Source organism: Rattus norvegicus, chromosome 4, assembly GCF_021556685.1.
Source record: "Rattus norvegicus strain SHRSP/BbbUtx chromosome 4, alternate assembly SHRSP_T2T, whole genome shotgun sequence".
In the NCBI taxonomy this organism is placed as follows: domain Eukaryota; kingdom Metazoa; phylum Chordata; class Mammalia; order Rodentia; family Muridae; genus Rattus; species Rattus norvegicus.
This window is the reverse complement of record NC_141537.1, coordinates 169,856,113-169,881,203: the sequence shown is the minus strand read 5'-3', so window position 1 is coordinate 169,881,203 and position 25,091 is coordinate 169,856,113. Positions and strand designations below refer to the sequence as shown.

Genomic DNA, 25,091 nt, shown 5'->3' with positions numbered 1-25,091 from the left:
CTCATCCCATGGTCTGTCTGTCTGTCTGTCTGTGCATGTGTAGATTGGAGGAAAACCTGCAGGACTCGGTTCAGGTCCTGAGAACTGAATCCAGGCCATTCTTTACTTACTGAGCCATCTCACCTGCCCCCAAACATAATTTTGTGGCAGCAAAAGAGGGAGACAATTTGCCATTCACGAAACTTCACTAAATGTCACCAGCGTAACCCAGCACGGTACCCTAATCAAGCCTACAATTCCAGAAGTCTGCAAGTGGACATTGAAAGAGTATGCCTGCCCGCCTACACACAGAGCCCCCGGCCGCCCTAAGCTACCTAGCAAGACCCTGTCCCAAAGCAGCAAACAATGAAGCTGGGCGTGCTGCACACCCCTGTAAGCCTAACACTTTAGGGGTGGAAGCAGGAGGGTCAGGACTTCAGGGCCATCCTTGGCTACATAGCGAGTTCGAATGCTGGGCAGAATGAGAACCTGCTTATAGATAGATAGATAGATAGATAGATAGATAGATAGATAGATAGATAGATAGATAGATAGATAGACAGACAAACAGTATACTGAGATTGGAAACTATAGGGTGGTCTGAAACTCTTACAAGGGCGCTTTGTTTTTTAAAACTGTACAGTTAGGGACTGGGTGCATAGATGGCTGGTGTTAAGTGTTTCTTTAGTATGTGCAAGATCCAGAGTCTGGTCCCCAGCTAGAGTGGGGTAAGGGAGCTTGGAGGTGTAATAAGAATGAAGTAAAGGGGTTGGGGATTTGGCTCAGTGGTAGAGCGCTTGCCTAGCAAGTGCAAGGCCCTGGGTTCGGTCCCCAGCTCCAAAAAAAAAAAAAAAAAAAAAAAAGAATGAAGTAAAAATATCTACAGAGTTGGCTCGCTATAGTATATGAAATTCCTGGAATTAAATATCCCACCCATTGGATTAAGAAACTACACCTCCAGTACATTACACCAAGAAAGCAGAGACAGGTACAACAAGAGACAGCTTTATTTCCCTTCTCCGTATTTAATGCCATGTACATCAGACTGCAGCAGCGGCTACTAGAAACATTACATTACAGCAAGCCTCACTTGCACTCTGCCATCAAGAGTGGCTCGCCTGTCACTTTTCGATGGATCGTTAAGAATCTCCTCAAAACCAATGGTCTCACCATTGCCCCTCAAAAACACCCAGTGAGAGGTCTCACCTCAGAAAAATGAAAGGCGCTGAACCTGCCACACTGCCTTGAACTCCGCCTGTGACTTCAGGGGTGTAAACAGACTCTGGATGTTCCAGGGTGGGGAAAGTTTGTCTTGTTCTGGTTAAACCGAAAATTTTCTTTCCTGATAATTCAAGAGGGTGACTGGGCAAAAGTTTGTTTTTCACACAAGAAAATCTTTTCTGGAGAAGATCGTGACTCTCAAAAGGCCCGCTCACCGAGAGCTCCCTAACTAGAATACCGTCCTCCAGCTTCAACCCCAAGACCTCTGGTGTTCATCTTGGAAACTGGGGCAACTTTTACTATGTTCAAACTTAGGGTAAACCCACAAAACTTTACTCTGTGTGTGTGTGTGTGTGTGTGTCTGTGTATGTGTGTGTGTGTCTGTGTGTCTGTGTGTGTCTGTATGTGTGTGTCTGTGTGTGTGTGTCTGTGTGTGGGTGGGTCTGTGGGTAGGTCTGTGTGTGTGTGTGTGTGGGTCTGTGTGTGTGTCTGTGTGTGTGTGTGTCTGTGTGTGTGTGTCTGTGTGTGTGTCTCTGTGTGTGTGTGGGTGTGTGCACGCACACGCGCACCAGGCCGCTGGCTCAATCAATCTCCACCTTTATTTTTGATATATATTTTTAAATTGTATTTTAAATTGTACTTGCTTCAGCACTCCTGTAGTGCAAAGGAGGCCTCTGCAGAGTGTGTCCTCTCCTTCCACATTCCCGTGGGTTCCCGGTTTACTCAGCAAGCATCTTTGCTTACTGAGCTATCTCGACGGCCCTCCATCTCTCTGAACCTGGAGCTCACCGATTCTGCTAGGCTGGCGGGCCGGAGAACTCTGGAGATCTACTTGCTTTATGAGTACACTGCTGCTGTCTTCAGACACACCAGAAGAGGGCATCAGATCCCATTACAGATGCTTGTGAACCACCATGTGGTTGCTGGGAATTGAACTCAGGACCTCTGGAAGAGCAGCCAGTGCTCTTAACCACTGAGCCATCTCTCCAGCCCAATATCTGATTTTTTTTTTTCTACATGGGAACTTCAGGTACATGCCGTGGAGCCCAGCTTTTTTTTTTCTTGAATGCTTCGAATCCAAATTCAAGTGCTCACACTTACGGGACAAGTATCTTACCCACTGTGTCATTTCCCCCAACCCTTTATTTTATTTTTTGAAACGGGATCTCAAGTGGCCCCCACTGACCTTGGACTTCTGATCCTCCTGCCTTCACCTCTCAAGTGTTGGGGTCATGGGCTGTCCAGCTTCAAAGACAATTTAGAGGAAGGAGAAAGCGTTACAAGGTTGGCACAGAAGCTGTCAGGTGGCCGAATGATGGATCCAGGTGCTTGTGTGTGTGGCCCGTAAGCTTCGGGCTCCGTAAGCATCGGGCTCCGAGAGGGACGTTGCGCAACCTTTGACGGGGAGGAGGAAGTATGAGGGAAGGCTATCTCTACAGACAGAGCAGTAATGGCACAGGTATCTCAGACGGTGCCGCTTCAGGGCAGGGGATACAGCTTATCCCGCAGAGTGCTTGCCGGGTGTACACAAAGCCCTGGTTTGCCGCCCTACACCTCATAAAGGTGTACGGTGGAGCACAACTGTCATCCCAGTGCTAAGAGGCAGAAGCAGGAGGATCCCAGGGACTCTCTGGCCAACCACCCTAGACAGCTGGGGAATAGAGTGGGAGCCCCTGGTTTAAAAATACAAGTGTAGGGCTGAGGAGATGGCTCAGTGGTTAAGAGCACTGACTGCTCTTCCAGAGGTCCTGAGTTCAATTCCCAGCAACCACATGGTGGCTCACAACCATCTGTAATGGGATCTGATGCCCTCAGAGGAACAGTGTAGTCATATACATAAAATAAAAAATCTTTAAAAAAAAATACAAGTGTAGAACAATAAACAGAGATGCCTGATATTTATCAAACTCTAGCCTCCACAAAGGGGGGGGGGGGGACAGACAGAGTCAAAGTGAGAGAGACAGAGAGATCTTCTCATGGTTAGAGAGTGCATCATATCTTTCAGTAACAATATAATAAAATACTGAATACAAACATAACTCTTATTTTATAGGGACCTTTTACTTAGCTAAGATTGTGCAGAGAGTGAGACAGAGTACCTTGAATCCCAACACTAGAGGTGCAGAGGCAAGTAGATCTCTGTGAGTTCAAGGACAGCTTGGTCTACACAGCTTCAAGACAGGACTACATAGTAAGGCCCTGTCTCAAAATTAATAATAATGATGATTGTGCCGAGAGACACAGCTGAGAGTGTGTGGTAGCACATGCCTATAGTCTTTAGAAGCAGGAGGCTCGGGAGGTCTAGGCCAGCCTGGTCTACATAAGATTTTTGTTTCAGGAAAAAAAAAACTCGAAAAGGACAGGTGAAGTTGCCAGTGCAAGCACACAGGAGACACGCATTGTTGCCAAGGCTCCATGGAAGGTCCCCCAGGAGACAGCCCCTTTCTCCTCTAGGTAACCAACCAGCACTCCCCCATTGTGCACCCTCTTTCCCACGGTCCGAGACTCAGCCAGGGACATCAGAAAGAAGCTCGGCTCTTCTCAGGTGCATGGCAGACTGGGCCCCAGCCCTGGCAGCCAGCTAGGGATCTGCGGGAGATAAGCGGCCACTTCCCTCGGCTCACTTTCCATTCGCACCACTCTTTTGAGTGAAGATTGGTTTTATTTTGTCTTGGAAAGGGGAGGCAGGGCAGTGGGGGAAGGCAGGGAAGTGAGGGGGAGGCAGGGCAGTTGGTGGGAGGCAGGGCAGTCATGGGGTAGCAGGACAGTGGGTGGGAAGGGCCGCTCAGGAGGTAGAGAAGTGGGGGGTTGGCAGGGCAGTGGGAGAGGCGTGAGGCAGTGAGGGGGGGTGGTGAGGAGGAGGCAGGGCAGTTGGGGGTGCAAGGGCAGTGGGGGAAGGCAGAGCAGTAGAGGGAGGCAGGGCAGTGGCGGGGAGGCAGGGCAGTGGGGGAGAGGCAGGGAAGTAGAGGGAGGCAGAGCAGTGGAGGAAAAGGCAGTGGGGGAAAGGCAGTGGGAGGGAGGTCAGTGGGCGAGAGGGCAGTTGGGAGGGGGCGGCAGAAACTGGAAACAAAGATGATAAGATGTAGGAGTTATTTCGAGGCTTGGCCCATAGTTATTATTTTCAAGAAGTATGAAAGATAAGATTTTTAACTTTTCTCTCTGTCTCCCTCTCCTGTTTGTTTGGTTTTTTTTTTTTTTTTTGGTTTTTTTTTGTTTTGTTTTGTTTTTGTTTTTGTTTTTTTTTTTGAGATCTTGAGTTCACTACTTAGTGAGGTTAAACTCCAGCTTCTACCTCCTACTGCCAGGATTAAGTGCACCCCCACATGATCAGCTCTTTTCTGGTGTTTGTTTTTTGACATTGGGACGGGTGGGGGTGGAGGTCTTACTCTGTAGCCCAAGCTGTCTCGTAACTAACTACATAAATCAGTCTCCCAAGTGCCTGGAATTACAGGCAGGAGCTACCACATCCAACAAGAACCTTTTTCCCTAACCACTGAAGAATAGGCGTTGGGAGGCTAGGATGCAGCCGGGTTAGTATAGAGCTCGCCCACAAGCACAAAGCTCCGCCTCCCCCGCCCCGCACTACTTAAAGCTGGCGCGGGCGCAGCCGCAGGGGCGCGGACGTGCTCATCTGGAACCCTAATATTTGGAGGTGAAGGCAGAAAGACTGGAAGTTCAGGGTCAGCCTCAACCACACGTGAATAGTTGGGGCGGGGTGGAGTATGGGTTGGGGATTCGAGATCAGATACACGAGCTCCAAACCAACCTGGGTTGACAGCTGAAGAAATGAACAGAAAAATATTCATTCGTTAATTGAAAAACCCAAAGACGGGTGATGTGACCCACGGCAGCTTTTGGCCTAGCCTCGGATCAACTCTAGTCACTGTGCCACTTCAGCCAGCAGAGGGCTGTCTCTGCTAATCTTCAAGTTCCAGAATAACAAGCCAACAACAACAAAATCCCCGGGTTGCTCGTTGTTTTATTACCCCCCCCACACACACACACACACCCGAACCGTCTTCCAGAGCTAAAGGAAGAAATAACAGGAGATGGTAGCAAACTCTAGTTAATAACTACTTAATAACTTCAAAACAAGAAAAAATAGAAAAAAACAAAAAACACGAGTCACGGGTGTGAATGGCACATGCCTGTGATACCAACTGTTTGGAGGTTGTGACCAGAGGATTAGTACTTCAAGGCCAGCCTCTGCTTCCTAAGTAATTAAAGGCTAATTAGACCTTATTTTAAAAAAAAAAAAAAACACCTCACAGAAAAAACGGGCTAGAGAGATGGCTCCGTGGTTAAGAGTGCTTGATTCCCACTCGTGGAGCTTACAACCATCCACAACTCCAATTCCAGGGTGTCCTATATCCCCTGCATGCGTGTGGCGCACATAACATATATATAGGCAAACACTCAAACACATAAAATAAAATGCTTTAAAGAAAAAGGAAATTTAAAAAAAAAAAAAAAAAGCAAACCGCTGAGAGTCTATGGATAGGCTCCTCAGTAGGTAAGGACGCTCGCCGCCAAGCCTGACACCCTGAGTTCAAGCCCTAGAACTCAGACAGTGGAAGAGAACTGAAACTCAGTTATTTTCTGACCTTCGAATATTTGCCGTGGCACCGGCACACAAGCATACACACACATTAATGAAGTTTTGTTTTTTGTTTTTTGTTTTTTTAATGCTGAGTTCTTTAAAGAAAAACGAGTCTTTTTCGTTCTTGGGCTATTTGCTTACACAGCACAAGAGCAACTGGCCCTAAAATGACACAAGCAGCTGCTTATTCTGACAATCAGAAGGGAACTCCCGCTAAAACCAATAACTGGGTGGAGAAGTAGCCATGCTGAGGGTGACCTCTTGAGGCCTCTGATTCAGCAGACTGACTCTAGACAATCCAAACCAGCCTTCAGTTCTCGCTTACTTCAGTGCCAGGACTAGAACCCAGGCTCTATGCTAAGCAGCCCCTACCGTTGGGCTACACTCCCAGCCTCTGGCCTCCTATGTCTGACTCTCGAGGGGATATCACCCTTCAAATACCAAAATCCTATTGCCATGAGGGCTCGAGAATGTCACCCCATGTCTGTGTCCCTTAACGAGGTTTTCCCTTTAATAGTCTGTCTTGTGTGTGCTAAGCAGCACATGAGGACAGGCTGAGCTGATGTGTGGTGGCACTAAGTGCTTCAAAGGTGGAGGCAGGGGGATTAGGTTTGGAACCTGGAAAGATGGCTCAGTAATTAAGAACTTGCAAGCAGTAATTCCTGCTCTTGCAAAGGATCCAGCACCCCACACCGGGCAGCTCACACCAGCTATAATCTGTCTCCGGGGGGTTCTGACATATTCTTCTGGCCTCTGAGGGAAAAACATGCATATAAGCAAACACACACACAGGTCACTTTAAAAATAAAAATAAATCTTTTTTTTTTTTTTTTTTTGCAAAGAGGCTCTGAGCTGGGTAGTAGGTGGCACACACCTTTGATCCAAGCACTTGGAAGGCAGAGGCAAGTGGATCACTGAGTTAGAGATCAGCCTGGTCTACAGAGTTCCGAGACAGCCAAGGCTACACAGAAAAACCCTCTTCGGGGAAGGGGGTTGGAGCAGCGAGGGTGGGTGAGGGTAGGGGAGGGTTGGACCCAAGTCCCAGCACCCAAATCGCAACTAACAACCCTGGGTAGGTAACTCTTACCTCCAAAGGGATCTGATGCCCTTTTCTGGTCCTCATGGGCACTGCACACACAAACATGTGGCCAAAACACTCATCCACATAAAAATATAAATAAATCTTTTGAGAAAAAATTCAAGTTCCTCCCGTGCTAAGGAGCTCCAGGTTCGGCAGAAGACTGTCTCAAAAGATGTGAGAGAGAGAATAAGGGAGACAGCTAGGTTCAGCCTCTTACAAACACACACACATAACACATATGCATGCACACACACATACAAACACGTATTACATAATATGCCTGCACACATGTAATAATATGCATGCACCCCTATAGGAACACACGTAATGCATATGCATTCACATATATACAAACATGTACAAAGCGATTAATATCACAATTTCCTCTTAAAATAGTTATTCTGGGGCTGGAGAGATGGCTCAGAGGTTAAGAGCACCCGACTGCTCTTCCAGAGGTCCTGAGTTCAATTCCCAGCAACCACATGGTGGCTCACAACCATCTGTAAAGAGATCCGATGCCCTCTTCTGGTGTGTCTGAAGACAGCTACAGTGTACTTATATATAATAAATGAATAAATCTTTTAAAAAATAGTTATTCTGTTTATTACTTATTTACTTATTTATTGGGTATGGGCACACGTGGGTGCACACACATGCCACAGCCGAGCATGTGGATGTCAGAGGGTAATTTGCAGCAGTCAGGGCTCTCCTTCCACCGTGTGGGGTTCAGGGATGAAACTAGCTCTCAGGCTCTGTGCGAGCTGCTTTACCCACTGAGCAATCTCTACAGCTATTTTTCAGTTTTTTTTGAGACAAGATCTCACGTAGCCTAGGCTGGTTTCAAACTCCTTGTGTAGCTCAGGCTGGCCTTGAACCTCTGACCCTCTGGCCCCACTTCCAGCATGCTCAGGGCAACTTTAGAATTTTTTTTTCTCCATTTTTCTACCTAACAACAGATAGCATCACATCCCCTGATGAGTTAAGGGCGGTGTGCCCTGTGCTTGGTTTCCTAGGCACGTATGGGAGGTATAAATATCTTCCCCATTAACTGGAGGATGCCTTGACAAACCACAGAAAACTGAACCTCCTCCATCTCTTTACCACATGAGATCTTACTGGTAACATTATCCCTGAATTCATATTTCCCGATCTTCGGCAGCTGGCACACCCCAGAGATGCCGCCTGTGAGACTAGCTCTTGCTTCCGTGACTTACTCAAGAGAACTGTGCAGCGGGCAAAAATCCTTTTCCATTTCTGTTGCCCGGCCAGCCTAAGCTACCTACCGCCCTGCCCTTGGCTGACCTGAGCGAGATCACAGAATATTGGGTACCCGAGGTCACCCATCCAATCTTTCCACTTACTGATGGGAGAATTCTTAATTTGTAATTTCCTGCAGGGACATTAGACAAGATGACTTATAAGTTCCTTCTGGCCACAGTCCCGGGATTCCTATTTCCTTGCCGGCATCATGCATTCCACTGACAACAGCTCAGGTTATTTTCCAAGAAAGCTAAGTTCCTTATTCACGGCCACAAACTACATACTCACAGGAGTCAGAGAGAAAAACAATAGTACCTGCGTGCAGGATAAGCAGTGAACATTTAGGATCTTATTAGAAAAGAAAGATCGTGTGACAATATTATTTGATGGCTCAGAAAAGCCAATTGTGGCTTCACTTTGCAACTATACTCAGGTCAGACTGTTATCTCCAACATGACTAGTGTATTGTACTCATAGGCTCCAGTCTGCTGGAGGAGATGGACAGGAATGTAATTACTACAGAGAATTAGGGAAGCGTTCTAAAGGATAAACACTATGAAGGGGCTCAGAACTTCAGGTTTATACTCTGACGGTTTGAGGTCTTGAACAATGGTGTTTAGCTGAGCAAAGATGTAGGAAGTAAAATCTAAAGTCTTTCTCCAGGCCAAATTGAGTCAGATATATATATATATATATATATATATATATATATATATATATATATTACAAAAACAAACAAAAAACAAAACCAAAAAACCCACAGATCTTTAAAAAAAAAAAAAATCCATCCCCAAGATTCAGGTATGGTGGCACACTCCTTTAATCCCAGCCCTGGAGACCCTGTATAGAAAAAAAAAAAATCCATTCTTAAGATTGGCCATGGCAGTACCCATCTGTGATCCCCAGAACTTAGGGGTAGAGGTAGGAGGGAGCAGGAGTTCAAGGTCATCTTTGGCTCTGTGGCCAGTTTGAACCTAGTCTGTACTATGTGAGACTTTCATAGTTAATGTTGTTAACTCGAGAGCCATTGATAGCTTAGACAGTTAATATACTAGCCACCAAGCCTAACCTCCTGAGTTTGATCCCTGGGACCCAATCGAAAGGAGAGACCTGACTCCTGAAAGTTGACCTCTGGCCTCTCGGTATGTGTATACACAAATATACACAAATAAATGCTTTAAAATGATACATAAAGCTAGGAGTAATCATGCATGCCTTTAATCTCAATACTCAGAGGCAGAAGTAAATAGATCTCTGTGAGTTCAAGGCCATCTTGGTCTACACACAGAGTTCCTGGACAGCCAGATACCTGGAGAAAGAGACTTTGTCACAATAGATGATAGATAGGTAGATAGATAGATAGATAGATAGATAGATAGATAGATAGATAGATAGATAGATAGATGGTAGAATTTGTATATAAATGCACGCATACATACACTGCCAATTAGACAAGATCTTATTACTTTGTCATGGTTTATTTCCTGTTGCTGTGATAAAATAGCCTGACTAAAGCAACTTGGAGGAGAAATGGGCTTATTTTTAGCTCACAGTTCCAAGCTATAAACATTCATAGAAAGGAAGTCACAAAGGCAAGAGCCTGAGTCTGCTGGTCACATTTCACCCACAGTCAGAAGCAAACAATGGATGAAGGTTTGTGCACTGGTGCTCAGCTCAACTTCTTTATTCTTACACCACCCAAGATCTTCTGCCTAGACAATCCTGCCTTGTCTTCCCACACCAAATAACATATAAAATAATTACCCAGAGGCATGCCCAGTGGCCCATTTCCCGGGAGGTTCTAGAGTCTGTTAGGTTGACTATTAAGAGGAACAATTGCACACCTAAGAGATAATCGGTCCTTGGGCACAACTGCGATAGAGTTTCAAGACTGAGTTCATTGAAAAGAGCCACCTGTTATGTAACAATTTCCACCAAGATTGAAACATTTCATCTTGCAGGGAAGCTCTTTAAGCAGGAAGATAAACAACTCAAAAAATGCTTCAGGAAGTTCCTGAAACTGACAAAATTCACTCTTCCCCCTCCCTGCTGGAATAAGCAATAAAAGCTGAAGATTCCCTCTCAGAAAAGCTCAGCTGAACTGCAAAGAGACAAGCAAAGCTGCAAAGAAGACTCTGAGACCAGACCAGCTACTTCGAAGAAGCAGAAGCTGGGCTGGAGGGGGGTTCAGTGGTTAAGAGCACTGACTGCTCTTCCCTAGGTCCGGAGTTCAATTCCTAGCAACCCTGTGGTGGCTCACAGCCATCTGTAATGTAATCTGATGTGTCTGAAGACAGCTACTCTGTGTGTGTGTGTGTGTGTGTGTGTGTGTGTGTGTGTGTGTGTGTGTGTGTGTGTGATACAGTGTATTTATATAAATATAATGTAAAAAAATTTTTAAAAAAGAAACAGAGGGCTGGAGAGATGGCTCAGCGGTTAAGAGCACTGACTGCTCTTCCAGAGGTCCTGAGTTCAATTCCCAGCAACCACATGGTGGCTCACAACCATCTGTAAAGAGATCTGATGCCCTCTTCTGGTGTGTCTGAAGTCAGCTACAGTGTACTTATATATAATAAATGAATAAAATCTTTAAAAAAAAAAAGCAGAAACTAACAGAGGTTTAGAACCATTGGGCAACTGGAAAGGACATTTTTTTTTTTTTTGGTTCTTTTTTTCGGAGCTGGGGACCGAACCCAGGGCCTTGCGCTTCCTAGGTAAGCGCTCTACCACTGAGCTAAATCCCCAGCCCCGAAAGGACATTTTCTAACCTACTGAGCTGCCTGCAGTGAGCTCTAGGTTCCCAGCTTTGTGAGCTGTCACCCGGAGTGGCTTTGGTGACACAGCTGTCAGTCATTTCTGCTCCTGTAAGTAACCCCTCACCCATATCCTGTAGGTGACCTCCATGAAACTCACCAAGTTGGACTTTGGTGGTATCTGTTCAATTTTAAGTGTGAGTGGCACTAGCCTCATGGAGGACCTGAGTCCCAGAGTTAGCAAGAAGGAAAAAGTGAGCTGAACAGCATTTTTCATCTCCCTCTCCGTGTTTCCTGACTGCAGAAGCGCTATCACATGCTGCTTCATGTGCCAACTACTACACTGATCCGAGGGGTACCATCCCCTATGCTCCAGTGACTTCCCTGTAAGATTTATGACTTTGAGCAATGCTTCCCTGCCCCTCAAAAGGAAGTCTGCAAGAGATATCAATGTCTGGAGAACCAGGGGGCTGAGCTGTGTCGCCAAAGCAGGAAGCAACAGGTGAAAGCTTGCACTTCAAAGAGTCAGAGGGCTGCTCATAGCAAGAGACACATGCGTGCCACCTGAGCCTGTGAAAAGCGAGATCTGGGAGAGAGAGAGATTCCCATCTATACCTGGGGATGTATCAGACAGAATCCATCCCATGGAAGAGTAAATTAGCAGCATCGTGAATGCTCAAGGCCAGAGTAGAAGACACAGTCACTCCAGAGCAGAGCTGCAGAACCCAGACGAGGGAGCCAAGAAGTCTGTGTCCTGTGGGCAAAGTCGTGTGAAAAGAACGAACTTGTGTAGAGGATGGAATGAGATTCCCCAGCCTCAGTAGCAGAGGAGAAATCAAGGGGGGGAAAGAGTGCTGAAGGAAGGAGTATCTGGAGACTCGGATGTTGGCTGTTTGCGATCCAGAGAGGCTGGAGCCACTCTGATGGTGAACCGCAGTCGAGAGTACTCAGGGCACCAAAAAAATCCAAAGGACGAAGACATTGTATACACATAAGAACAAGAAGTCAACAGGACAGGAAAACGTGTACTAAAGACATTTAAGAAAGACAATTTGGGGGGTTGGGGATTTAGCTCAGTGGTAGAGCGCTTGCCTAGCAAGCGCAAGGCCCTGAGTTCGGTTCCCAGCTCCGAAAAAAAAAAGAAAATTTGGCTTAATGACAAATTCCAGTGTGATTTTTCACCTCCAGTGTAAAGGGGAACTGTATGTAATGCTGCCTGTATTTAAGGAAGGAAGGAAGGAAGGAAGGAAGGAAGGAAGAAAGGAAGGAAGGAAGGAAGGAAACTTCAAGCTTCCCTGACTCTACTCTCTTCAAACAATGGAGAGCAAGACAGGGCTCATCAGGGATCTCAGAACAATTTAAAAGTTTTGGAACAGGCAGGCAGGAGTCTCACCCTCTGTCCTGCACAGTAAAGCTCTTAAGTTTAAAAAAATAAAATTCGGCCTTTGAAAGGGGAGAAAGTAGGCCCTCAGCCTCTCCCTAGAAGTGAGGACGAGGAAGCAAGGTGAGAGCTAGAAACTGCGCAGCTGAAAGGAACGGAAAGAGGATCTGGGCGGGGCCCAGTCAGGCTCAAGGCAGGAGCAGACAATAGTGGCCTATAATTATAATCCAAGCACTGGGAGTTGAGGCAGGAGAGTTGCTACTACTTCAAAAGTCAGCTTGGACTACAGAGTTAAATCCTGAGGTTTAACTCATGAGGAGGAGGAAGAGGAGGGGAGAGAGAAAGAGAGAGAGATTAACTTCTTAGGTAACCTTGTAGGCCAGTGGTTCTCAACATTCCTAATGTTGCAACCATTTAATACAGTTCCCCTTGCTGTGGTGATCCCAACAATAAAATTATTTTTTGTTGCTACTTTATAACTGTAATTTTGCTACTGTTATGAATCATAATGTAAATATTTTTGGAGATAGGACTTCGCCAAAGGGGCTGTGACCTACAGGTTGAGAACCACTCTTCTAGACAATTTTGTACATATTTACGAGCCCTAATTTTTTCACAAGAATGTCCCATTCTATAAATATTACTCTTGCTTTTTGCCTTCATTTAACAGGGCCAACTTCTGCTACCAACGAATCAAAGCTGCTCAAGGTGGGCTTCATGGTTTTGTTTTTCCCAGTGCTGGAGACTGAATCCACAGGCAAGCACTCCCTGGGTGAGCTATGCCCCAGCCCTCCCTGGACTGTTTTAATCTCTATCGTCCTTGTGTATACTATCAGTTCGATCAGATATTCAGTCCTGTAATTTTAAAATCAAATGGAGTCTTGGAGCTGGAGAGTGGCTCGGTGGTGGAGTGCTTACTTCTCACACAGACGATCCAGAGTTTTGTTGCTAGAACTCATGTCCAGTGGCTTCCAACCACCTCAAACCCCAGCTCTCAGATCTGACACTCTCTCTTGTCCTCTAATAGCTTACACATGTGGCATACACTCTCACACAGACATAGAATACACATATACACATGATAAAAAAAAATAAGCCAGGTCTTGTGAGGAAGCTTAGACTAGCCTCAAACACTTGGCCATCCCCCTGTCTCTGCCTCCCAAACAGGAGGACTATAGGCTTGAAGCACCATGCCCAGGGTCAAATGTTTTGTTCAGTTGCTTTTCTGTTCCAAAACAGAAACTTATAACAATATAAGACCATTCTAGAAAACACACATAACTGCTTATTTCCCAAAAGTAAATTTGTAAAAAGGAATAGCAAAAATAAAGAATATACATTTTAAACCAACAGTATACAAGAGTGTGTATGATATATGTGTGTATAATTATGTACATGGGTGTGTGTATTTGTGTGTACGTGTGTATATATCTATGTGGAATGCATATATATGTACATTTGTGTGGTATATATGTATACATGTGTATATATGTTTTCATGTGTGGTATATATGTATGTTGGAGTTTATTATGTGTGGTATGTATGTATTGTATATATGTGTGAGGATATGTATATAAGTATCTGCGTGGTATGTATGTATGTGTGTATATATGTATGTGTGTATATGTATGTGGTGTGTGTATATGTGTGTGGTATGTATGTATGTATGTGTGTACATATGTATGTGTGTATATGTATGTTGTGTGTGTATATGTGTGTGGGTAGAGTGTTTAACATTTTCCCCAGTGTTGCTATCACCTACCACCAACAATTGCATAACAGTCTCTTTCTGTGACATTTCACAGTTGTCATGAAATAAATAAGTGACATTTTAGTTGAGTGCAGTGGCCCACACCTGGGTTACATGACTGAGACCCCGTTTGGTTTCTTTTGTTTGTTTGTTTTTTAAAGCTGCTTGAAACTGTTAAAGGAATTCGGTTTGAAGGAAAACCCAGCATAGGCCGATGAGTTAAGAGACTCGGGCTCGTACAGAACTGAACGCAGGTGTGTGGGGAGCTGCACTGCGCACAAGGCCACCTGCGGGTCTCTGGAGTAGAGCAGGCCATGCTACCAAGCTAAGGCTTAGATCGTCTGAGGACAGGGATCATACACTGACTCTGAGAGACAGTACAGTCCCCTCACTTCCTTGGTCACCAGTGGAGAAAAGTCACTCAGCCTTGGAGGGAAGTAACAGTGAAACTCAAGAACAGCCACGTTTCTTTCCGGGTGATGCTGTTTCTGACTCAGTTTACCTAAACTTTATGGATGAGTTGCGTGCGTGTGCGCATGTGTGCCTGTGTATATTTTTTGTTAATTGTGGGTCTTTTGTTTTGTTTTGCCTTGAATTTGTTTGGGTTTTGTTGTTTTGGTTTGGGGGGTGGTTTTTATTTTGTCTTGGTGATTGTGGACAGGACCTCATAGATAGTGGCATCTAACTTAATGTTGTAAAAGATGGCCTATACATAATTCCCCTGCCTCCACCTCTGGGGTTCCAGGATTGCCAGCAAGCACGACCACACACACCAGTGCCTTTCCTGTTCCTGTTTGTTTGAGCCAGGATCTCACTATGTGTCGAAGGCTGTCTCAAATTCATCATTCTGCCTCAGTCTCCCAAGTGTTGATATTACAGGCAGGTACAACTACTATCGCCTAATAAATTCCCACTTTGATACATGGGTCACAACCCTTTTCTACTTCAATATTGTCTTTGTACGTGGGTTACTCCTTGCTACAAATAAACCTATAGTAGGTCATTCCAGAAATCATTAGGGATGGTCTTAAATCAAACACATGCCTTAAAAAAACTGCTTTAATCTTACTTAAAAAAAAAAAAACACCAAAACTTACCACTTCAGCCATTTTGTAGTATATTAATTCTGTTTACTAAATGTCAATTTTAAACATTCCAGCCAAGCATGATGGTGCAGGCCTATAATTCTAGCACTTGGGAGGCTAAGGCAAGAAAATCACCTTGAGTTCAGAGTGGACTACAGATATAAATAACAGAAACAAATTCACCTAGTCCAAAAGCCAGAGGGGATGGCCTACACCTGTGGCCCAAGCACTCTGGAGGTTGAGGCAAGAGGGCCACAAGTTCAAGGCCAGTATATGGAATTGTAGGCTAGCCAAGGTTACATAGCAAGACTCGTTTCCAAAAACAAATTAGTTTGCAACATCAGCATAGTACTGGTTGTTTTATATTATTTATAAATATGTGAGGGCTATTATTTTTTAAAGTTTTATTTATGTATATGAGTACACTGTCGCTGTCTTCAGACACACCAGAAGAGGGCATCAGATCCCATTACAGATGGTTGTGAGCCACCATGTGGTTGCTGAGCCATCTCTCCAACCCGAGAGCTATTATTTATTATAAACCAGACATTGTGCTAAGTACTGCACATAAATTAATGAGTCAACTAGGTGGAGGCAGTGACCAAGCTGGTCCCAAACTGGTTGGATAGACAAGGATGACCCTACTGTCTCCACCTCCCCAGTGCCACGGTAACAGACATTTCCACTACGCTTAGCGGCCACTAGATATTTTTAATACCTTTATGAAAACACTCAATAGCTTTATTGTGTAAACAAAGAGAGAAACTTTGAAAGGCAAAATTGTTGCTTGACGTTAGATGGCTGAGGCAGAGATCAGTACTTTGAAGCTCTCCTCAGCTACGTAAGACCCAATCAAAACAAGAAACAAACAAAACAAACAAAAACAAAACAAACAAATGAACAAACAAAAAAACCCAGTCTGACCTCAGAGCTTGAAGCCAAACCACTTTACCAGTATCTGAACGCCATGAATGTGCAGAATTCTTTTAGATAGAACATGAGCAAACGAATTTTCTAATAGTTTGTATTTTTTTATTTAGTTTTAAATATTTGGTTTCTTCTTTAATGTTTAGTCTTTTAAGTATGTATACATGCCTGTATCTATGTGAGGATATGTGCATGTGTGAACAAAGGTTTCTGAAGAGGCTAGGAGAGGGCCTGGAGCTGGTTTAAAGGTGAGTACTGGGAACTCAATTCTGTCTTGGTGACATTGGTGACAGCAGCGTCCTTAACCACTGAGCCATCCCAGTGGCTTCTGGGCTTTTTTTTTTTTTTTTTTTTGAGTGTGTGATTAAATATACATAGCATGAATTTTATCATTTAAAAATATTTTAAGAGCACAGTTGAGTGGCATTTAATATATTCATGTTATTGGGGCTGGAAAGATGCGTCAGTAGTTAAGAGCGTTTATTGCTCTTGCAGAGGACCCAAGTCTGGTTCTCAGCCCCCACATGGTGGCTTACGAACCTCAGGAAGTTCAATTCCAGGAGATCTAACGATTTCTCCTCATGCGTGCAAACCACTCATCCACTTGAAAATCTTTAGAAAAATATTTTTTTTCATTCGCACTGATGTGAAATCATCACCACTGTGCCTCCTTTTTTCTTTTCTTCTCTTTTCTTTTTTTTTTTTTTTTTTTACTTTGCTTAGGGTACATTACACATTGAAAAAATTTTTTAATTAATTTTATGTCATCAAATTTCATTTTATGAATTTTATGTTTTTCTATCATACTTAGAAAGAAATACCTTCTGCACTCTGAGATTTAATTTCCAAAAATTTTCAGGGGGCTTGTCAGATGGCTCAGTTGGTAAAGTCACTGAAGAACAGGTAAGAGGACCTGAGTTTGATCCCCAGAATCCCTGCAAGTCACCGTCAGCACAGGTCCTCCGGTAAAGGCAGGCAGAGCTCTCTGAAGTGCAGTGAGCAGCTGGCCTGACTGAACTGCTGAGTTTCAGATTCTGTCTGAGCCCTTCTGAAAAAAACCACGTGGAAAGTTTGGATGGCAGACACCTGACCTCAGTCTCTGGATGCACACACTGACAAGTACAAGTACCACACACAGCACAACACACACAATTCTTAAAACCTCTTCAGGCTTCTTTGTGTATATTTATGATTTTATATTTTTCTATTCCATTTCTTCTTTCAATTTTTAAATAATTTATTGTGTGTGTGTGTGTGTGTGTGTGTGTGTAAGAGAAAGAGATAGAGAGACAAAGACAGAGAGAGATAACACAAGTGGAAGACAGAAGACAATTTTGTGAAGTTGGTTCCCTCCTTCTACCTGTACAAGGTTTTCAGGATTGAACTCGGCTTTTGCTCAGCAAGTGTCTTTACCTGTTCAGCTATTTTACCAACCCTTTTACTACATTCCTTCTAATTCTTCAAGAATTTATCCCAGTGAAAAATGTAAGATAAGGATTTCATTATAGTAATGTTGTTATTCAGTGCTGGGCATCAAACCCTGTGCATACTGATAATCATTCTGCCATTACTGCTGGGCGCTCTCTCTCTCTCTCTCTCTCTCTCTCTCTCTCTCTCTCTCTCTCGTTTTCAAAACACATGTAGCTATCATGTAGACTGGGCTGGCCTCAAGCTCACTGCAAAACTGAGAATGACCTTGAACTCCTTGTCCTATGACTCTGCCTCAACTATGGTACTAGAACCACAGGTGTAAGCCATACATCAGACCACTCCCGTTATTTCCTTAAAACCAACAACAATTAAAAATCAGAAATTTTAAATCCATATAGGACAAAAGAAGCTGGGGGAATTCTGGAAAGGGGAAAGGAATGGGGCAAAAGAATTCATTGGCGTCTCACTGGAAATGAAACCATTCTGCATTCATAAAAATAATATGGCCTTGGTACACCTGAGACTGAAGGATTGTGGGAGTTGGGGGTGGAATGGAGGGAGAAACAATGAAGGAGGAGGTAGGGGACATGGCTCAGTGGCAGAGTACTTGCCTAGCATGTACAAGACTCTGAGTTGGATTCCTAGCTCTTGGGAGGTCTTGGGGAGGATACAAGGAAACCAAAGTTTATCATGAGGAAATTGTAAAGACATTAATGAGAGTAATCATCTTTTTCATGGTGAATCTTCCTGTCCAAGAACACAGTTTCCTTTTTCATCAGTCCAGGTCACCTATTGGAGACTCAAACCCTAGAATGAGGATTCCACATCTTCCTCACCTTCTCAGGCCTTAAACAGCATTAGTAAATGTGACCTGTTCCAGTTTCAAAGTCTGTTTCTTTAATTATTCCCATTATACCGGACTTCCCTGTCTCTCCTCCCAGAACAGGAGAGCTACGGGGATCAAGTCTGACTTCATCAGACTTGCAGTCATGTGTTGCCGACCACAGGGACACCTTCTGACCAATGTGTTAACGTTGTATGAACACGGAGAAGCTACTACAGGCTGTGGAGCCCCGCTGCACATCTAGGCTCCAGGATAGAGTAGGCTGCAGCCCCTACTAGGCTGCAATCTGAACAGCTTGTTCTAGATCCGATACATTAAGTGATTGTAACAATACTATCTGTGTATCCAAACATCTAAGGCCAGAAAAGGAAAGAGACTGTATATAACAGCTTACCCGGTGGATAAAACAGAGTAAAAACATAGCAGAAAAGAAACAAAAACGGAAGCTGGTGTGGCAGTGTCTGCCTGTAATGCCAGTACTCAGAGGCAGACAGGAAGACCAAGTTTAAGGCCTCTCAACTACATAGTAAGTTTGAGGGTCACTCGGCTGTCTCAGAACAAACAAACACAGATAGAAGATGGTGTAACTGCATTCGACTCGTCCCCAGACTAGAACGTTCATGTCTGAGAGTTGCCCTGAGGTAATCAATCAATGAGTAACAGAAAGGAATATGTGGAGACCACTGCTACATATCACTGTGGGCTTTCTCCAGTGGACAACTGAACCAAACATTATTTATTTTAAACAATCTTTTCCTTAGATAATAAATTAACTTCTACAATATACTGGGTTTTTTTTTTTAAATAACTGATTTTTTTTTTTTTTTTACTTTTTTATTTTTGCTATGTAACCCTGGCTGCCCCCAGACTCCCTGTGTAGCCAAGAATGACATTGAAATTCACCTAGCACTAGTGCTAGGACTACCGGCATGCGAACTATGCCTGCCTTTAAAACAAAACAACAACAACAACAACACCAAAAGTCCACTTGTAATAACATCTAGCTTAAACACACATTGTATAAATATCTTAAAATTATTTTCCTTATGGTGCTTAATCTGTGAGATCATTTTTGTTTGTTACTTGCTTGCTGTTTTCTTTCGTTTTGAGATAGTCTCATATAGGACAGTCTGGCCTCTTTAACTTGCTGTGGAGCTGAAGATGACCTTGAATTTCTGATCCTCCTGCCTCTGCCTCTGCCTCTGTCTTCTGAGTATCGGACTACAGGCATGCACCAGTTTTATGTAGAGTGGGGAGCACAACTAAGGCCTGTTCCTGCTAGGCAGGCACTCTACAGACTAAGCTGCGTCCCCACCCTTCTATTTTATTTACTTAACGATTGTTACTGTTCAAAACAAAGTTCCAAACACATGCATTAGCCTAGTGGGATCCAGCCTATCATTACCTGAGCCAGGTGTGGTGGGGCACAACTGTAATTCAAGCTCGTGGGAGGCAGAAGAAGGAAGACTACTTGAAGTTGTAGCTACATCTTATGTTCAAGGCCAGCCTGGGATTCACTCAGTTTTCCTGTGCTTGCCTACCGTGCGCAAGGCTCTGGCTTCTATCCAGGCAGCAAAAAACATAATCAGTATGACATCTACCTTCTATCCTGTCTTCCTGTTAGGTAAAGGTTAGGGGCAGTGGCATGCATTGGATTGCTGTCTCCTTTGATGACAATAATATACTCTGAAGGATCAGAGACCAAAGAAGACCTCTTGGACAGTTAAGTTGTTATGATGAAGTGCTGTGCACTATTGGATAGCTGTACTCTTACACAGTTGGCAGCACGCTTGGCTTGTCTGCACCAGCGACACCGAGGACATGTGACTAATGCACAGTACTATGATATTTCAACACGCAGTGCTTTTTCTGCTCTGTTCTTGGGTCTGGGACCCACTGTCAGCAGTTACATACCCCAATGATTTGACTCCAACCTAGTACTGTTTAAAGATGTTAGCCAGTAGATTTCTTTTGTGTGCACGCCTGTGTCATGTGTGGGCGCACCCGCGGGCGCGCCCATGTGGAGGCAGAGGTCACCACTGGTATCCCTTACTGCCCTCCATCTCACTGAATCTGGAGCTCACCATTTTAGCTAGAATTGGCTGGTTACTCAGAACCCAGGAATCTACTTTTCTCTGTCCACTCACCAGCTCTGGGATTAAAAATGTGCACATTTTATACACGTTCTGGAAATCCAAACTTGGGTCCTCCTGCTTACACAGCAGGCACTTAACCTCTCCCCACCCCACCCCCAAGACCTGGAGGTCGGTAGTTTCCTCCTTTGCTGATCCAGAGTCTGAGTTCAGCTTGAGAAGTTAGGATGGATGCAAAAACACATGCCTAGAGTCCCATCTAGTCAGGGACCCATCAAGTTCAAAACCAGCAAGAAGTCAGGAGTGGGTCAGGGAGGGAGGGGGCCATTATTATTAATAATTTATTTATTTTTGACCTGGAACTCACAGAGATCCATCTGCCTCTGCCTCATGAGTACTGGGGTTAAAATGATACACCGCCATGTCCAGTGGGGGATTATTTATGGCCACTTTCGTCTGAATGCTTGTTGGTATGTTTGCGGTAGGGACGGTTATGCGCAGTCTAGGATGACTGCAAACTCTCAAAGCACCCAAAGCAGGCCTTGAACTCCTGATCCTCCTGCCTTCACTTAACAAGTGCTCAGATTACAGGTGTGCTCCACCATGCCAAGCCCAAGTTTCAAAACCCGTTTAGCTAGTTACGTGCTATCTTAATCTTATCTATAACACCCCTGTCCAGGGACCATCCAAATCCCTGCCTGATTCACACTCAAGATGAAGACCTGTTTCTGAGACTCGCTTCCTTCTCATAGGGATGTGTTTTTCCTTATGGACTGCCCACTCTGATAGGTGGGCCCTCTGAAAGGCAGAAGGGAGCAGGGAGCCTCTAACAGAGTCAATGAATATAGCCTAGCAAACAGCTCAAACATGTTGGTTTCTGACGGGGTCATGGAGCTTAGGGAGCTAGCTGGGAGAGGTAAGGTCCAGCTCAAAGCTAAGGACATGGTATGCTGTCAGGAGGCGAAGGCTGGGCATCTGGCTAAAACAGACTGAAGGAGACCTCAGAATTATTTTTAAGGGAAGGAAAAAAAGCAAAAGGGGGGAAAAAAAGGTATGCATATGCGACTTCCCTGATAAAGAGAAAGACTGATTAGGGTCTACCATTTCATTATTATGAAGTTTCAAAAGCTTCACCGCAAAGAAAAACATAGTTGGATCCTAATTAATAAAAGTCATTACTTGTATTACATCTGTGCTACTGATCAAATCCTCCTAATTCTTAACATACTCTTTCCAATGAGATTCCTCACCCAGGTTCCCTATCTCATCCCCACGGGGGAGAGGGGGGGACTGGGAAACAGAGACAGTTTTTATTTTTCTTTAAGGTTAAAAAAGGAAGAAAATGACACCGACTACCTTTATTCTGGTGGATTTTGACATTCTAACCCCTGGAATAACATCTCTTTTGCTCTATATAAAGTCTATAGCCATACCTTGTACTTGGTTGGTTTATTTCTATGATGGGTAAATATTAATTTCTAAGATACCTACCCACTCCCGCCCCCGCCCCCCCGAATCTACCTTTCCAAGACAGGGGAAAGTGCGTCCTCGTCCAGCTCCCGCCTGTACCTTCCTAGTACCTCTGGCCAGCAGCCTGTGGGCCCGTGCTCCCTGGACATCCGTGAATGTTTGATGCTACATCTCAACCCAAGCCGAAGCTTCCCGCCTGCACTCTGTCAACGGCACTTGCAGGCGGGGGTTGAGGTGGGGGGGGGCAACTTTTGGAACAGAAAGCTCCACCCATCCTACTCCCTACTGCCTGCAACCAAACCAGCTAAAACACCCCAACTCAGACTCCCCAACTAAGTCCCATCACATGATCTACCATACTGTAAAAAATTTTTTAACAAGAAAACAAGCATCCAAAAAAAAAAAAAAAAATTCAAACTGCAGGCGCGAGCCAATGGGGATGCCGGGGAAGGTGGGCGGGGGAAGCGCGGCGGGCTGGGCGGGGACCCGCGGACCTGTGGACCGAAGGATTCGTAAAACGCAGCAGGCGCACGGTTTAGGCTTTTTTTTCCTTCCAAAACTAAGTTAAGAGCGAGGCTCCGCCTGCAGCTGCAGCCTCTCAGATCCACCTTAAATCTTCAGTGGACTCGGTGCAGGGGTCAGTGGGCGCAGCCAATGCCAATCAAGTTTACAACCACCAGCTCGGGACGGGGAGGGGGTGGGGGGGGAGAGAAACTTCAACTTCTCGCTTCGTCTGCACACATCACACACGCGCACACGCAAACACACGTACGCACGCACATGCACACGCACACGCACACAAAGGGAAGGAGGGGGCAAGAGACTGGCGCTCCGCGGCCAAGGAACATGTTTGCAAACGCTTCTATCTAAGCTCACTGGCCGCGGCCTGGACACGCTTCCCGCGTCCCGACCCGAGCGCCATGATGGTGGCTGCGGTTCTCAGCCCGGGTCCTGGAGGGGGAGCCGCAAATGATGCAATCCCCGGGCCGGCGCCCGGACCGCGCGCCCTTCTCCCGGCCTTTTTCTTAACGTTCCTTTTAGAGGCGCGTCGAGGTTTCGCGCCCAAAGCATGGATAAGGGTTTTGTTTTATTTTTTAAGATTTTCTATTTTCTGGTTCCTGCCTCTGTTGAGTCCTCATGCATGACAAGTCCGGGACTTGGATGGAGGCCCGAGGGGACTTGAGACTTGAGTTTACGTGGAAATAAGTGCACTTTCGGTTCTCTGGGATCCGCTTGTGGCTGACCCCACCCTGTTAAAACCCCACGCGAGTGAAATCAGGGAGACGACCTCATAGGTTTCTAAGCAGGCTTCTGGGCCCTTTTACCCCTCAGCGTCCTTTGCAAGGTTTTTTGGGTTTCTTTTTTTTTTTTTTTTTTTTTTGACTTTATTATTATTTTTAGCCAGGAAAGGGGGGGGGGTAGGAGTAGGGTGTGGCTCAGGTGAAAGATGGCAAATAGAAAAGAATCCATACTCTGAAAAACAGATCAGGGATCCTAAGTGAACTTCCAAACAAAACGCCTCTTAGTCAAAAGCGCTAGAAGAGCCATCATGTTTTCTGGTGATGATGGTGTAATGGCGAAGGCAGTTGCCTGGCTCCTAGGAAAGGTCCCTCGGTGCGGCCAGGGCGGTGGGCACACACTGGCCTGAAAGGCCGACTGCTTGCTCCCTCCCTCCAGTGAATGTCCACGGTCCCCCAGTCTAACCCATCCCGCCCCCCTCCCCAAATCCACATTTCCCGCAGTTCTAGTTCTTCCTTGCCCGGGTCTGCAGTTCTGGACAGCCAAGGATTCGATGATGGGGGGCACTTTGCAACGCAGGGTGAAGGGCAGTGGCGATCCCCGAAAGCGGCAGTGGCTCTCCACAGTTCCGCGCGCTTCGGTGACCGTCCCTTAGCCGCCAGCGAACCGGGAAGGCTTTCGAAATCCGCGGGGCTGCGGATCATTGGAGCCCTGCGGTAGGGGTGGGAGCGGGCTGCTGCCCTGGAGGGTCCACGAACTCCGGGAAATTGGTCCCTTCGGGCAAGTCCCCCAGGGCTCAGTGGGCGGCAGGGTGTCCTCTGGGGAGGGTCGTGGGCCTTCCATAGTGATTTTCTTCGTCTGGAGGATTGATGATGAGGAAGGAAGGTTTCTGAAAAGTAACCCAGCCCGACTGCGCGGACAGAGGCGCGGCCGCTTTCTGCGGCCTGCGGGCGCCGGGGGCGCGGGAACTGCGCGCTGCTACCCTGGCTGTGCGGGACTTGCAAGCAGCCGGCGACATTAGAGACTTTTGGTCCCGAGGCTCCAGCCAGCCCGACCGGCAGTTGCTACAGCGAGCGGGCGGGATCGGGGCTGCGGGACAGTTGGGGAGACTACCGGGCCGTGGCCGGGGCAGTGGGGTAACGGGTAGCTGACTCCGGCGGCCGCAAACCCGCAAAGGAACGTTCACAGCGGGCGCAGGAGTCCAGGTCCCGGGGAAAAGGACCATTTGAATCACCAGATTGTATGTGGAGGCTTGACACACAGGTTCGGAGGATGGAGGGCACAGTGACTTGGGCGGGGGGTGCGTCCCTGTGGACGTGCCTGGTGCAGAGAGCATCCACCTCTTCCCGGTCCACCAATCCTAAAATTCTGTCTCTCAAAATTCACATTAAAATAAAAAAAAAAAAAAGTATGAAAGGAAAATGAGGTCCGTGCAGTAACAGAAGTGTGTTTTCCCAATTTGGATCGATTTTCTGACTCTTGGTCCTCCTGCAAGCCACCCTTTATGTTTTAAACAGAACCACAAAACACCTTTAGTCTTTAATTAAAATAATACCTACTTGAAGGACTTGGCCCAACGACCAAAAGATCTTATTTTCGCATCCCGCACAGGAAGAAAATCCAACTCTTGCTTTATTTAAAAAGAAAGAAAGAAAGAAAGAAAGAAAGAAAGAAAGAAAGAAAGAAAGAAAGAAAGAAAGAAAGAGAGAAAGAGAAAGGAAGAAAGAAAGAAAGAAAGAAAGAAAGAAACCTAGTCAAAAATGTTTGAATTACCTTGTTTATAATCCTTTTGGGGTGCTGTGATATAAATGGGAGTATGTCAATGAATAATTTAACCCAAATTTGGATTTTTCACAATTTACCTGTAAATTTTCTTATAATTTACTTTACACCTTAACCACGTTTTAAAAATCAGAGTGTTATTCTGAGAATTATTTTTGATAAACCTGGCTTTTAAAATGCCCCGTTTCTGTATTT

The 25,091-nt window shown here is 45.4% G+C and overlaps 1 protein-coding gene and 1 pseudogene across 16 annotated transcripts in view; both read right to left on the bottom strand.

Annotated features, from left to right (window-relative positions):
- The window catches only part of Apold1 (apolipoprotein L domain containing 1), a 56,773-nt gene extending 34,714 nt beyond the window's left edge, over window positions 1-22,059 (bottom strand). For 14 of the 16 annotated variants that reach the window (XM_087658455.1, XM_087658454.1, XM_087658452.1 and 11 more), the window contains exon 1: window positions 21,927-22,059. The gene's annotated coding sequence lies outside the window, so the exon portion shown is untranslated. Of the gene's footprint in view, window positions 1-2,386; window positions 2,596-21,926 lie in introns of all 16 variants that reach the window. The other 2 variants (XR_015685716.1, XM_087658456.1) reach the window with 2 other exon arrangements.
- Window positions 1,054-1,575, bottom strand: LOC103692240 (proteasome maturation protein pseudogene; annotated as a pseudogene).
- Window positions 22,060-25,091: the final 3,032 nt, after the last annotated feature.